General features: G+C 43.3%; 2 pseudogenes; both read right to left on the bottom strand.

The window, feature by feature from the left end:
* Positions 1–1,044: 1,044 nt before the first annotated feature.
* On the bottom strand, positions 1,045–3,255 carry LOC136505034 (cell number regulator 13-like; annotated as a pseudogene).
* An 826-nt stretch (positions 3,256–4,081) lies between these two features.
* On the bottom strand, positions 4,082–9,060 carry LOC136505033 (cysteine-rich receptor-like protein kinase 25; annotated as a pseudogene).
* Positions 9,061–13,649: the final 4,589 nt, after the last annotated feature.

Here is a 13,649-nt window from a genome sequence, read left to right as displayed (position 1 = left end):
ATATAAGCTCTTAATTAGTTCCATTCTTATTTATGGATGATGTACAATAGTATAGTGTATAATACATGTACGAAAACTATTTGAAAGGAAAACAAATTGAATGGAAAGAAACTATAAAAGAAAAGAAAAGAAAAAGATAACAGAAAATGGGATATTTAGTCCTGATTGGTTATACTAACCGGGACTGGAGGTGGTCGCCCTCGGGCTTGACCTGGAGTCCTCTTTAGTCCCGGTTGATATTAGTAACCAACATTAAAAGGTTTTTTTTAATTTTAACACTTTTTGTAAAATAATTTTAAATCTAACACTGTTTTTTTTAACTAACACTTTTGGTCGCGCCTATTGTCACGGCGCGGCGAAATGCCTGTGCCGCGCCATGTATGGTGGCGCGGCAGGAGGGTGATGTGGCGAAGACCGGGGCCGCTGACCGGTGACGTGACAGGGTCTGCCGCGCCACCGATCTTGGCATGACACTGACGCGCCACGGAACAATTAAAAGAAGTTATTTTATCAGAGAAGCTGGAGCTGTTTTAGGTGAAGTTGGAGCTATACCGAACCAGTCTAGACGACCGGGCGGTGGATTGTGGGCCCAAGAACAGGAGGAAGGAGCACTTTTGGATGCCCAACCAACTGGCTTAGTTGGGCTGGCCTAGCGAACAAAGGCGCGGGCGATCGTGGCTTGTGGGCACGTGGAGCGCGTGAGCTGCCTAGTAGGCAGTGGCTATTACCCGGGTTCAAAAAACAAGACAGAGTCCTCTCAAAAATAAAAAAAAAATAAAAAGATAGAGACCTACGCCTCCTCATCTGCCCCCAACTGGACAGCACAAGTCCTGCAGTCACAGAATTACCGGAGATGTCCTCCGTCACCGATAGCTGGTGTAGGGTGTAGTTACTCTTTGTTAAGTTGCTATGGAGCAGTTTATGCTTTTGTGTTTTAACTTTAATTCAACCATGCATTGCTATCCTTATGCGAAGAAAACATTCATTGCTATGCAGTAATCAAGAATGTCAGAAAACTGGACAAAATGCGATTCCAACGCAGAATGTGTCAAAGCCTGGAATTTCTTTATAGCTTATCAAGAACAAAATGCTCTATACTGTACAAGTTGCACCTTCAGAGATGCAGCGCGCGTGGATATTATTGACAGATGACAGACATGTAATCGCGATAGCAATTACATCTTGACTATTGCTATCTCTGCTATGGAGGCTTGGGTCGGAACACGCAGTTCGTCTCTCTTTTTCACATTTTCATGGTTCAGTTCTTCTCGTGTGGACTGAAGAGGAAAGAAAGATATGTATTGACAGCAGCTGACACTTCAAGATGACAACTGATCCTTAATGTCGCTCTTCCAGACGACGCATTTCATCTGGGTTTTGCTCTTCCAGTAGCAACCCATTTGGGTTTTGCTCTGTCTCAGAAAATCTGAAGATAGACAGACAGGGAATGAGGGCAAGACACTGAATGCGAAGATGAGATTATTGCAGACTGACAACATACTGAATTGAGTTTGTTAAATTTGGAACCTGAAAGAATGTGAAGTAAGTGTCACGGGGGCATGCCATATATGGTCCTATTCGTCCATCCTCACCTGTTGAAGGCTCAAGGGCTGGACCGATTGCGCCGGCATCAGTGCCTGCGACCCTGGAACTTTGCACTCCTGATGAACCAAAAGGTAAGCTATGTATGCAAACAGATTATCAGAAGACTCGAGCAGTAAATCAGTGCCCGAGAGTTGGTCAGGTAGTAACTCTGAATGTGTTCATCTCATGAGGAAAAGAAAATTCAACATACCTATTTCGCACACATGAATGTTTTTTTTTCACCTGAATTCAACAGATAGTAATCCGAAAAAGAGGACCGACAATTGCGTACTAGCTAGCTGTTCCCAGTGAAAAGAAGGTGCTAGCTAGATCGTTGTTAACGTGTTCATAAGATGAGAAATAGAGTTAAGGCAGTAACGCATTTCGAACCCTGCGGTGACACATGAAAAATTCATAGATACACATCAGGAAACATTAGCAGAGGAGGTGCATGCAAACCGTGTGTGTAGGGTACTATACCATATACCAAGGCATACTCCCTGAACAATCACTAAGCAGCCTCCATCGCACGAGAGAAACAGGAACGGCACAATACATGGTCGTACCATAGGTGCCTGTACAAACAACAGATGGCAACAAAACGTAAGCTCTCCACAAAAGAAGAAAAATTTGTAAAACTGAGCATGCACAATCCAGAATTAAATTCTATGGAACATTCAGATCGATCTCAATCTCTCACTGTCAGTGTCAGAATAACGATAGAATTCCAAAGATCCTGTACGTACACAGATCTGTTGTACCAGAAATCCATGTTCTGATTTGAGTCCTAAGAATTATGCTATTACCATGTCCCTTACACTAGCGTATGTACAAGTACAAAAACATGGTAAAAGGACTTGACTTGACCTATTTGGAAGGTGGAAATTAAGTCCATGAGAAATTTGCAGGGATTTGGCACTGAGACAGTTTAGTTTAATCCACTCAAGAATCAGGAAAATTTTGACATGCTCCAAACAGTGCTAGAGCTTGTTTGTTTGTTTCTGGCTTTCTGCTAAATATCATAACAGAAGCGACTAGTAGAGAAGAGAACTAGCAGTTGTGAACAGGTGGCTGTACCTCTTGGAAAGAAGTGTCATGAGAGGCCTCCTTGTTGTTACTGAGATGCCTCACCCAGTTCAGCGTGGCATCGACGTAGCTGACAAGGGGGAAGAGCTGGAGGTAGAAGCCGATCTCACCCTGCACCTCGCGGAGCTCGTCGGCGTGGCGCGACCCCATGAAGCACCGGTACGCGTACCCGCGGCGCTGGCAGGAGCGCACGAGCAGGTACGCCCGCCGGAGCGTCTCCTCCAGCGCCTCCACGGGGCTCCGCGTCTCCGGGTGGTCCATCAACTGCGTGTCGTGGAGCCGCCGCAGCAGGCCGCCGATCATCTCGACACGGCGGGCCAGCTGCTGGCAGACGGCGCGGTTCCGCCGCACCATCTGTGCTGCCTCTGCGATCATGGTGATGAGGCTGAACGCGTCCACGCCCACCAGCTGCGCCACCGTCGCGACCTGCCCGACCAGAGCCATCTTCGTTCTTGGCCTAGGTTTGCTTTGGACCTCTGGTGGTAGGAGTGAATGGGGAAGATGGAGAGGAAGACCGGAAGAGGGTGGTGTTGAGCGAGAGCATAAAAAGGCGGCCAAGATCTGGTAGAGTCAAAAAGAGAGAACGCCGTGCCCATGCCATTATAAAAATGTTTATTTTTTAAACTGTGATGCTGACATGTTTGAACAAAAGCGAAGAGATGGCGCCAAAACGTGGAGGCCGGGTTTCCAGGAAGCTTGTACACAGCATCAATGATATGAGAAAAATGGCGCTAAACGTGGTGGAGGCTGGAGACTGAACTGTCAAACTCTGAAAGATTCCAAGTTGGACTCATCATTTGGCTGCTTCCTCATCGGTCTTCAGTCTTTGCCGCACAGTCTACATCAACGCCAGCCTGCCTCAACCTGATTTGTTCAGCAGGGACGGGTGGCTGCTGGGTGGTCATTATTGTGACAATTTCAACATGCCCATGGAGTCAGTCACTTCATCTCGAGCTAGACCAAATTAACAATAGCATGGAGTAATTAGCATTCCAGCGAAGCATAATTTAGCCACAGCGCTGAAGTAAGGTGCCTTCTATGAAGCTCCCCATCGTCCTCTCAGCTCAATTATTCAGCAGGATTTCCCAAGTGCAGATCACCTAAGCGTTAATACTTCCCAGGTGCAACGAGAAGCCATGAGGGACCTCTCACCAGTCACGAGCTCTCACTCAACTCACCACTCTGTGCGTGCTCTGACCAACTTGCCAAATATTTTACTGTGACTAGTCTCTGTGATGTTTACACAATCATGATAACGTACATATTATCTCCATACAAAGCCTACGAGTAAAAAATATTAGTTGGAGACTTGCAGTATAGCTCATTAGTTTACACTTTCAGCATTGCAACTATCCCTCTGTGGCTCTTCCAAAGCTACAACCAGATTTAGTATTTCCAATACACTGGCCTGTTATTTACCATGTGCCCTCTGCGCCACTTTGATGCTGCCAAGCATGGTGACAACTTCTGACATGGTAGGCCGATGGTTCGCAAGATGTTGAATGCATAACTGCGCCACCCTCACACATTCCATAATCTGAGCCTCTTCATACTCGTTCACGCGCAACAAGCTTGAGCAGCACCTTTCGGTTGTACTTGTGCGCCTGAAGAAAATAGTGAAATCCCATATTGTTAGCATTAGTAGCTTTGGATTAAAAGAAAATTATTCCTCAATGACATATAATGAAAGTCATATCCATAAAAGAAAATGGACAAATAGGAGGTTATGCAGCTGGGAGGGAGGGGGACTACCAACTATTACAACCCTGAGCACAGAAACAATACTACATGCCAAAAAATTCTCAGTCATGGTCCATCATAGTTCTTATACACAAGAAATCTCGTGGTCTACAAAAAAGGACTACATCAAATTCATCTAGCTAGATGTACAAACTAGCACGTCTAATTGCACAAAAAGGGTTCACCATTTATTATTAACACAGTGCTGCAAATTAAGATTATATTGCAGACAAGCCTGTTTAAATTATAAAACAAATACTTACATAAGCAGGGGTGGTAGCTTACGAGTGCCTTCTGCCTTCATATAAGACTGGATCAGCCTTTCACTTATTATCTCAAAAAGTACTATACCAAAGCCATATACATCTGCTTTCTCCGAGATGTTTCCAGTAGCAACATATTCAGGATCTGCATAGCCACTAATGATGGAGAGGATTATCATGCCCATGCCCATGCTAAACACTTGAAACTAAAAAAATAGGAAGGTTGATTTTATAACTTGATTTCTGTATTGGACGAGCTCTTACTATGTGCCCACAACAGTCACCTCTGCAGTCGTATTTGGAGCCAACATTAATGCCAGACCAAAATCGGTAATCTTAGCATTCATTTCATGGTCCAGCAACATGTTGCTTGCTTTTATGTCCCTGTGGACAATGCACATCTGAGAATGCCCATGTAGAAAAGCAAGACCATCTGCTATCGCTTTGATTATTTCAAGACGTTTGGACCAATTTATCAACTCCCTTTTTGTTTCATCTACAAAAACATCAATGCATTTGTTGCAGAAATATTTGAGCAGTATTTGCTGAACAATGAACAGAAAAGATGAAAGAGGCATTAAGTTAACAAAAACTTGCCAGCAATGATAGATGCCAAGCATTTATTTGGCATATATTCATAGACAAGTATGTTTTCTTCTCCTTGAACACAATACCCAAGTAGATCAATTATGCTCTTGTGTTGAAGATTGGGAATAGTATCAATTTCATTTCTGAAGTCATATCCACCTTGAAATGAAGATGTATCAAGTCTTTTGATGGCAACGTGAAGACCAATAGTAAGATTGCCCTATGAAGATTGAGTGTCAGTGTTAAAGAACATATCCTAAGATGTATGAAGGAGCTTAAAGAAATTTCCAGGTGTCACTGACATCCTTCCCCAGACCGCGCACAGAGCGGGAGCTCTCTGCACTGGGTACACCCACCTAATACAAATTGCTGGTGAAAGTGACTGTTAGCACAATGGCGCAAATCCTTTGGTTTAACCCTTAAACACCAAGCAATGTACTATGCTTAATGCTTTAGTAGCCCATCCCAAGTGGAGAATGCATTTAGAGATGTTTTTGGTCTAGGTGCTATACTTAAGCAGTTCAAGAACTTATATCATACTATAGGTTGACTCCGAAGAAAAAATTACCTTGTAAACATAACCAAATCCACCATTTCCAACCAAATTTTTCTCTGAAAAGTTGTCTGTCGCAGCCAAAATATGAGAAAAAGTAAAACATGATAACTCTGCTCCTTTTGTACCACCAATGAGATTTACTAATCCTCCCATTTTCATGACTTGGCCTAATTCAAAGGAAATCCAACTTTGTCAATGAGTATAGTATATACTTGTCTGAAAAAGTTTAAAAAATATGTATGGGACAGCTAGAATCCACATAGTCAGAAATGACTGCTACAGTACGAACAAACAAGAGCAATGACTCAAAGTTTCTCTGTCTTGTAAATCACATGCGCATATTTAATGGATTCATAGTGAACAATCAAAGAACTCATTATGTCGATGCAATTTCATTAACTTCATTTTTTTTTCTTTTAACAAAATTTAACAGGGTGAGAATTGGGAAAAATCAGTTATTTGTTCATGCCCCCTTGGGGATAATTCATGCAGTGATTATCTATAGAACATTATTCTATATTATACTTTTCTATTGAAAAGAAAGGCATCTATATATAACAAATATTATTATATTTATTTTTCATATGTTGATGCGAGTTGGTATTCCTAAATTACATAGATGTACATGTACTTCGTAATAGGGAAAATTACCCTAGTAACTCCCAATGGGTATCAGGATGAGCATAATACTGCAAATTTGGTAGCTACTTGACAATATTGCATAACTGTCAAGCAAGTGCATAGCATACCTTCCGTTTGATCTTTGTCAAGTTTTAGAGGAGGATGACTTCCTAGATTTTCGAATTTAGTTGCCTTGATGGCCTCTGATCTGAGCCTGATATACATGGGCATATATTAAACACTATAAGCTATATAACAGAAACTCCAGATTTTGGCTGTTAAAAAGCCATTTCCATTTGTGTTTGTGGGTACAGTGGATGAGGTCACAATTTTCTTTATCACAATGGCACATAATAACTAAACTAGTACCACACATGGTGACCATGTTGTTACAAGAGTTTGAATGACCTAAGCATCAGCACCTGAATTTTACACTGGGCTACAGTCCTTGGTTTATAATTTGAAGACATGTCTGGTGTTGGAGTAATAATGCTTAGTGCATAATTCAGTCTACCCTCTAAATATATTCTGGAAAATGAAAGACATTTGCAATGTTTGAATGCAGAAGTGAAAGGCAGTCCATAACTTTGACATGAGAAAAAGGATATCATACCTATCATCATGTTCCACATGATGTGCTGCATGTAACTCATCTGTACTTTCCTTGATGATGTAAAAAGAAAAGATGGCAGATTAGAACCCTATGTGCATATATTATGAAAATAATTAGCAAATAAAACAACCTTCCATCGACATTTTGAATCTTAACTTTAGTATGACACAGGGTAAATAGAAATTATACGTACATGTTTCCCTTGACATAATATGTAACTATTGTACAATGCTGCTTATATGAGTTTCTTTGAATTAGATTTTTATTACAACCTCCACAGGCTTCAGCGGTTGCATGATCTTGAGCCTTGGGTTGTGTATTATCCTAATTTCAGTAGGCTAGCATCTAACTAACACAATCAGCAAGAAACCAAAAAATAAAAACACAAAAAAGGTGAAGTTTGCATTTAGAAACAGATTTCAGCATGCCATTGGCTATAAAAATCTGGTATTTTTTTCTTTAGGAAAAAAACTAGTCTTTCAGAAACACAACAATGTCTTACAAACTTGACATGACAAAATACATACCCTTGTGCACAAAGGAGAAGCTCTGCCCACAAGCCGCTCCCAAGTACGGGTGTTGTCGACAAAGCTGACAAGGGGGAAAAGTTGGAGGTAGAAGGTGATCTCATTCTGCACCTCGCGAAGCCAATCAGCCTGCTTCCCTCCCATACAGAAGCTGTGTAGGTAGCTACTGTCGCGACAGGATGTGACGAGAACGTAGGCGTGCCGTCTCCTCCAGCTGCTCCACTGGGTTCCTCGCCTCCATGTGCTGCATCAGCTGTGTCCTTTCGAGCTGCTGCAGAAGGTCCCCAATCATCCTTGCACGGCGTGCCAGCAGCTGGCAGGTCTCCCAGTTCCTCTTAACCGTCTTTGCAGCCTCCACGATCATGGAGATGAGCCCATAGGCATCGACCCCAGCAAGCTGCGCGATGCTTGCCACCTGACCCACGCCACTCCAGAGTGCCATGCTCTTTGGGATTGCTTTCCTCGCAGATTTACCTTTGAGACCCCAGAAGAAGAAGATCAAGCTTGTTGAAATAAAGCCAAAGTACCTGGGAGCTAAATTTTCTCAAAAGATAAGTTGAGCTACTGACTTTGACCATGAACAGAAAGCGAGCAGTTCAGAAAACACGGTTTTCCACCAGTGACCCAGTCGGCAGTCGCCATGCACTGAAAGTTCCACAGATGTGGTTTCACATGTCTACATCCCAGCTGTTGACTTGCACGAGTGGTATCAAATTCGGTTGAAAGCAGACTGAACCAGAGGAAAGCAAAACTGGCAGGGCTCTCTTGTCCATGAAACATCTGGCACTCTGGCAGGTTGTCGAATTTCCACAAACGTGTGGGGCTCACTACAATGTCCCAGCAGGCCAGCACTGTCTCAAGGAACAGTGACTTCTTCTTGCGGAATTTACACAAGCACGTGCCGACCTGGGCTGCAGAGCCATTCCATCGACAGACACAGTGATACCAGCAGACTGCCAATCCGATTTGACGTCACTTGCAGTGCACTGCGCACCATGCTAAACAGCCGGACAAGAGGCTCACCGTGCTGATGGGGTGGCGAGATGGGGACGCCGCCTTCGTTCTGGCCCTTCCGGAGGTTGACGCTGGAAGCGGCATTTTCTCAAACATCTACCACGCGCCTGCCTTTCCGCCGGCACAGCGCATGGGCCACAGACCATGAGCACCCCGCCGAAATCCAGTCCAGGCATTCTCACCTCTCCCTCAACAAGGTTTTTTGAGGGTTCATGGCGTCTCCGTGACGATACCTCGCGCTCTGCCATTTCCGGCAGCAGCTGCGCTACCTTGTTCGCTTTCTCCTTTTCGTCCCGGCTCCGGGCGGCGACTTGGCAGTGGCAGACATAACAGCGCGTGAGCCATGGCCTTGCTGCAGTGGCGCGGCCAGTATTTCTGGAGAGAGGAGCGAAGTAGGCGGCGATTCAGCGGCGCCGGCGGCCGTCGGAGCTGTGGCGAGCGAGCGGCAAGCATGATTGGCTGGAAATTGGAATGGGTCCACCACATTCCACAACCACCGTCAACCGATTTTGACGGGAAGGAAGGTCAGGAATAAAGGAATACTATTTAATGTAGTAATAAAGAAATAATAAAAAAATTGAAAAAAACTAAATTTTGCTATTTCAATGTGTCAAATTATATAGGCAAAAAATACCAGTTTTACAAAATGGTATACGCCATGTTCGCTTCTCTTATAATCCGTCTTTTTCGGCTTGTTTTTTCAGCCGAAACAGTGTTTTTCTCTCACAATAAATCAACCGAAACAATATTTCAACTTGTTTTTTCAGCGAAACGAACGGGGCCTAAATATTTAATTTTGTCCATTCAAAGCACGAGATTTAAACTATCCACGGTAACTCACATGTGGATGGACTACATTATTCTCTTTTTCAATAAGCGAAAATTGATACTTTTCATACCGCCATTTGAAAAAAAAATCATACTTTAGTCATTTGGTCATGAGAATATAGTTTTGCACGTTGAAATGGGAAATTTTAGTTTTTATGTTTTTCTAAAATTGCGTAATGCAAGTTTTCAAACGGAAAACTTTGATTTTGATCAATTGAAATGTCCCATATGTATGTTTTTGTGATGTTTTAGTTTGGTATCAGACGATGCTCTTGGGAATGGGCCTGAGCCCTGAGCCACGCGCTCAACCTAATCTGATGGCTGCTACTCTCTCTATCTCAAAATAAGTCCGTCTCAAAATAAGTGTACATCTCACACTTTAACGAGTCAATTAATCACTAGATTTATAGAAAATAGTATCAATATTTGTATTTCTAAATAAGTTTACAATAAAAATATATGGTGTGATTAGTTTAATGATGAATACTCCCTCCGTCTCCAAATAAATCAATTCCTAGAACCCGTGCAAGTCAAAGTATCTTAAGTTTGAGTAACTTTATAGGAAAGAGTAACAATATCTATAATATAAAATGAGTACATTATGAAAATATATCCTATGCTTGACGTTTGTTTTTTCTAAAAATTCGGTTAAAATTTAAAATTTTTGACTTAAGATAATTATAGAAATCTATTTATTCAGGAACAGAAAAAATATTTAGTATCATAAATAGTAGTATATTTTTATATATATTTAGTCAAAATTAGAATTAACTGACTCCTCAAAGGGGAGAATGTGCACTTAGGACGATAGTGGCTTGTAGGAACGTCCTCTTCGCCATGTGACATTTATGAGTGCTCTGCCAAGCCTCGTTCATCTGTTGATCTATAATTTTTCTATGCAATATTATAATTGTAAGATTAGGTAAACAACTAAATATTAATGACGATATACTTTATTTTCGTACTCAAATTTTAAAAATGTTGATTAGGTTTTTCATTGAAATATTTATTTTTTAATATTTTTCACAGTAGTACTAAAATAATATTAGCCATATATTCGTTTAAATATTATGTATTGTTTGGTTCAGCCTTTTTAGCCCGTCGTCGCTTCACGTCGTCAACGGATAGCTTTTCTTTGCGTTTGGCTTTCCTAATACATAATGAATCACCCAGTGAACAGGTATCGGCCTATACAATCTTGATCCTGCTCCTAACCCGGTGTTATCTACACTCTTCTTAAAGCCTTATTTAGATGCCCATGTATTGACCTCCGTCCATATATGCTGGAGTGGTTTAGTGTGGACTGACGTTAATACCTAGGTATCCAAACAAGCCCATGGATTCCGCTGTTAGATTGATCTCTAATCTTAACTGGACCCAACGGCCCAGTTGGGCCTTTGATTCGCATTCTGATCGGGGGCGCCCAGCCCACCATGGCTGGAGGGCCCCTGTCACACTGCGCTATAAAAAGAGATGGGGCCGGCGGCTCTTATCACGAGGTTCGCCTGAGCCAAGCTCTCCACCGACAAACGCTAATCCGATCTAGAGGGCGCGCAACCAGTGACGGGAAAGCCACCAGCCGCGCCGTCACTGGACTCCACTGCCTTCACCGCCGGTCGCCATAGCGCATCACCGACACCGTCTTCATCGACCGTCGCTGCCCTAGCGCAGACATCGACTCCATGGTAGATGCGAGCGGATCTTCCTCCACTGCCGTGTCAGATTTGACGCGTCCATCTTCTACCTCTCCTTTTCTATCGTTCTACCTACTGTTACTGCTCTGGTAGTCATTCTAGGGTTCATGACACTATTCAATAGCAAGTACCCGATCAGATCTATGCTCCTAGTGATTCTATAGTTTTAACATTGGTACCGGAGCCATCGATTTCTAGGGTTTTTAGATCTAGAACGGGTAAACCGATTAGAAAAGAAAGTAGAAGGTTAGATCCAGTGCGGGTCTAAGAAGAACAGAGGGCTCGGTTGAACCCTAACCCTAACTGGGTTAAGGAAAGGAGAAGAAAAAGAGGGTTTCAGTCTTAAGAAGCTAAGAGCCGAACCCTAAACCCGTGAAGACTTCATGGGGAAGATAAACAGTGTAACCCTAACAAGAAAAGAAACCCTAACCCTAGATCCCCAATCGGTTGAATCCGAGAAGAACAAAAGAAAGAAGCAAATCAGAGGGGGATGTTGGGGAAAGGGGGTCTACCTCGTCGCTGCGTAGCGCTGCGGCCTCGCCGGCGCGTGGGAAAAAGAAGGCCGAGCTGGGGGCGCTGCTCGTCGGGCTCGGGCCAAAGGGGCGCCGCAGCCAGGCCGGTCGACGGTGGCGCGCTCACCCGCTGGGGAGCACGCTCGCCGGCGAGGGGGCCGGCGACGACGCCGAATCATCTGCTCGCTCTCGCTCGGGCTCCGCGTGACTGAGAGAGAGAAGGGGAGGAGTAGAATGGGAGTTAGGGTTTCGACCGACGCGGCTAGGCCTTTTTGTTCGGGCGAGACGGCCGGGCGACCGTCGGATGCGATCCGACGACTCAGATTGATCGGGCCGACTCGCGGCCTAGGCGGGTGAGCGCGCCGTGCGACTTTGCCGGCCCAGGCCCAGGTTGCGGGCAACGCGCGCGCAGAGAATTGGGCCGGGCCGTTTTGCAGGCTGGGCTGAATGAATAGTGCTATAATGAATCAGTTTTTTTCTTTTTTTCTTTTTCAAGTAAATATTTATTTCCTAGAAAATGAATAAATGGCTTAAAGAAAATAGAAAAGAGAATTTTCCTATGGGTAAAATTCACTAAATTGAGATTATTTTTCCGCTGCATATTTAAAGATGTTATTTTTATTATTAAATTCGAACCAACGGGAGAATTTAATTTTGAAAATGGATATGTTTTAATTGATTATAATATTGTTATTATTATGACCAACGTTGATTAATGGCAATATTATGATGTTTTGTCATGCATTAATTCTATTTCTGCCCAACGGTGATGTAGAATTAGTGTAGAGGACAATTGTATGTTTTAATTTTGACCAACGTTGGAACTAAGGCATGCAATTGTTATTGTTATTATTTATATTCTCACTCTATATGAATTGTGTTTTCAGGCGGATACAACTTGATGGGTTATATCAAAGAGATCCCCACTCTCAAAGGTGATAACTACACAGAGTGAAAGAAAAAGATTGACCTGGCCTTCATCTTGACTGAGGTTGAAACGACCTGATTTCCACGAAGAAAGATCCACAGAGTCGAAATATAATAAGACCATTGTAGATCATATTACCCAAATTCTAGTCAAATATCACATCCATACAACAATAATATCATAGTACATAAAGTGCGGAATTACATAAATTATTTCATCGCCGCATCGGCGGAATCAAAAGTAGCATTCATCCAGAACAGCTTGGAGATAAGATCGCCAAAACTTGAGCGTAGAAACGAACCCCTCAACCGTCAAACTCCTCAGAGCTATACTCCTCAGCAGAACCTGTGTGCCAAAGTTTATCAGTACGATTTGTACTGGCCACTCCCACCCTATGAGCTATGCTTTGTGGAAATTGGATGCAAGTTGGATATAATCAAAAGGAACCTATAAGGCTGGGGTTTCCTATGTATTAGCATATCAAGCATATAATAGTATAGTCAAGTTTTAACACCATTCCCACACACATTCCACCCCATTTCTGTTCAAAGCCAGGTTTCGATCCTGGGATCGATATACCACCATCTCCATATCATCACCATACTATCGCTCAGTCAACAGGCCAACTCCCTCTCGGCACTATCTCATGGCCCATAGCCCCTGGCTACGACCGACACTCTCTCATGGGGGAAGAAGAGAAGGACTCATCTCGCTATCTAGTTTAAGCGAAACCCAGGAAAGGTCCATAGCCGACTAGTCGGCATATGTATCGATCGATCAACCATACACTCTGCAGAGGTTTTACATAACCACAAGATCTGCCTTCTTCACTGACCATCGTCAACTGGGCTGATTCCGACCGCTTGCTAGCCTAGGATAATGTCACTCTACCATTCAGCCCCGTACCTCCTTGCACTATCCGCTATCAACCTAGCAGTAGTGGCAATATCCTACCAAGTAGTCCGGCCGTCCCGCACCATATAGGGCGAGTGGTACGTAAGGCTTCCTGATGAATCTGAGTACTAGTAAGTCCTTAGAGATGACCAAGCCAGAATGTCTTCATCAGGGTTTTACCGTGCCACCACAGCACCTCCA

This window comes from Miscanthus floridulus, chromosome 14 (genome assembly GCF_019320115.1).
Source record: "Miscanthus floridulus cultivar M001 chromosome 14, ASM1932011v1, whole genome shotgun sequence".
NCBI classification, from domain to species: Eukaryota; Viridiplantae; Streptophyta; class Magnoliopsida; order Poales; family Poaceae; genus Miscanthus; species Miscanthus floridulus.
Note: the sequence above shows the minus strand (reverse complement) of the source record. Positions and strands in the feature narration are given on the sequence as shown.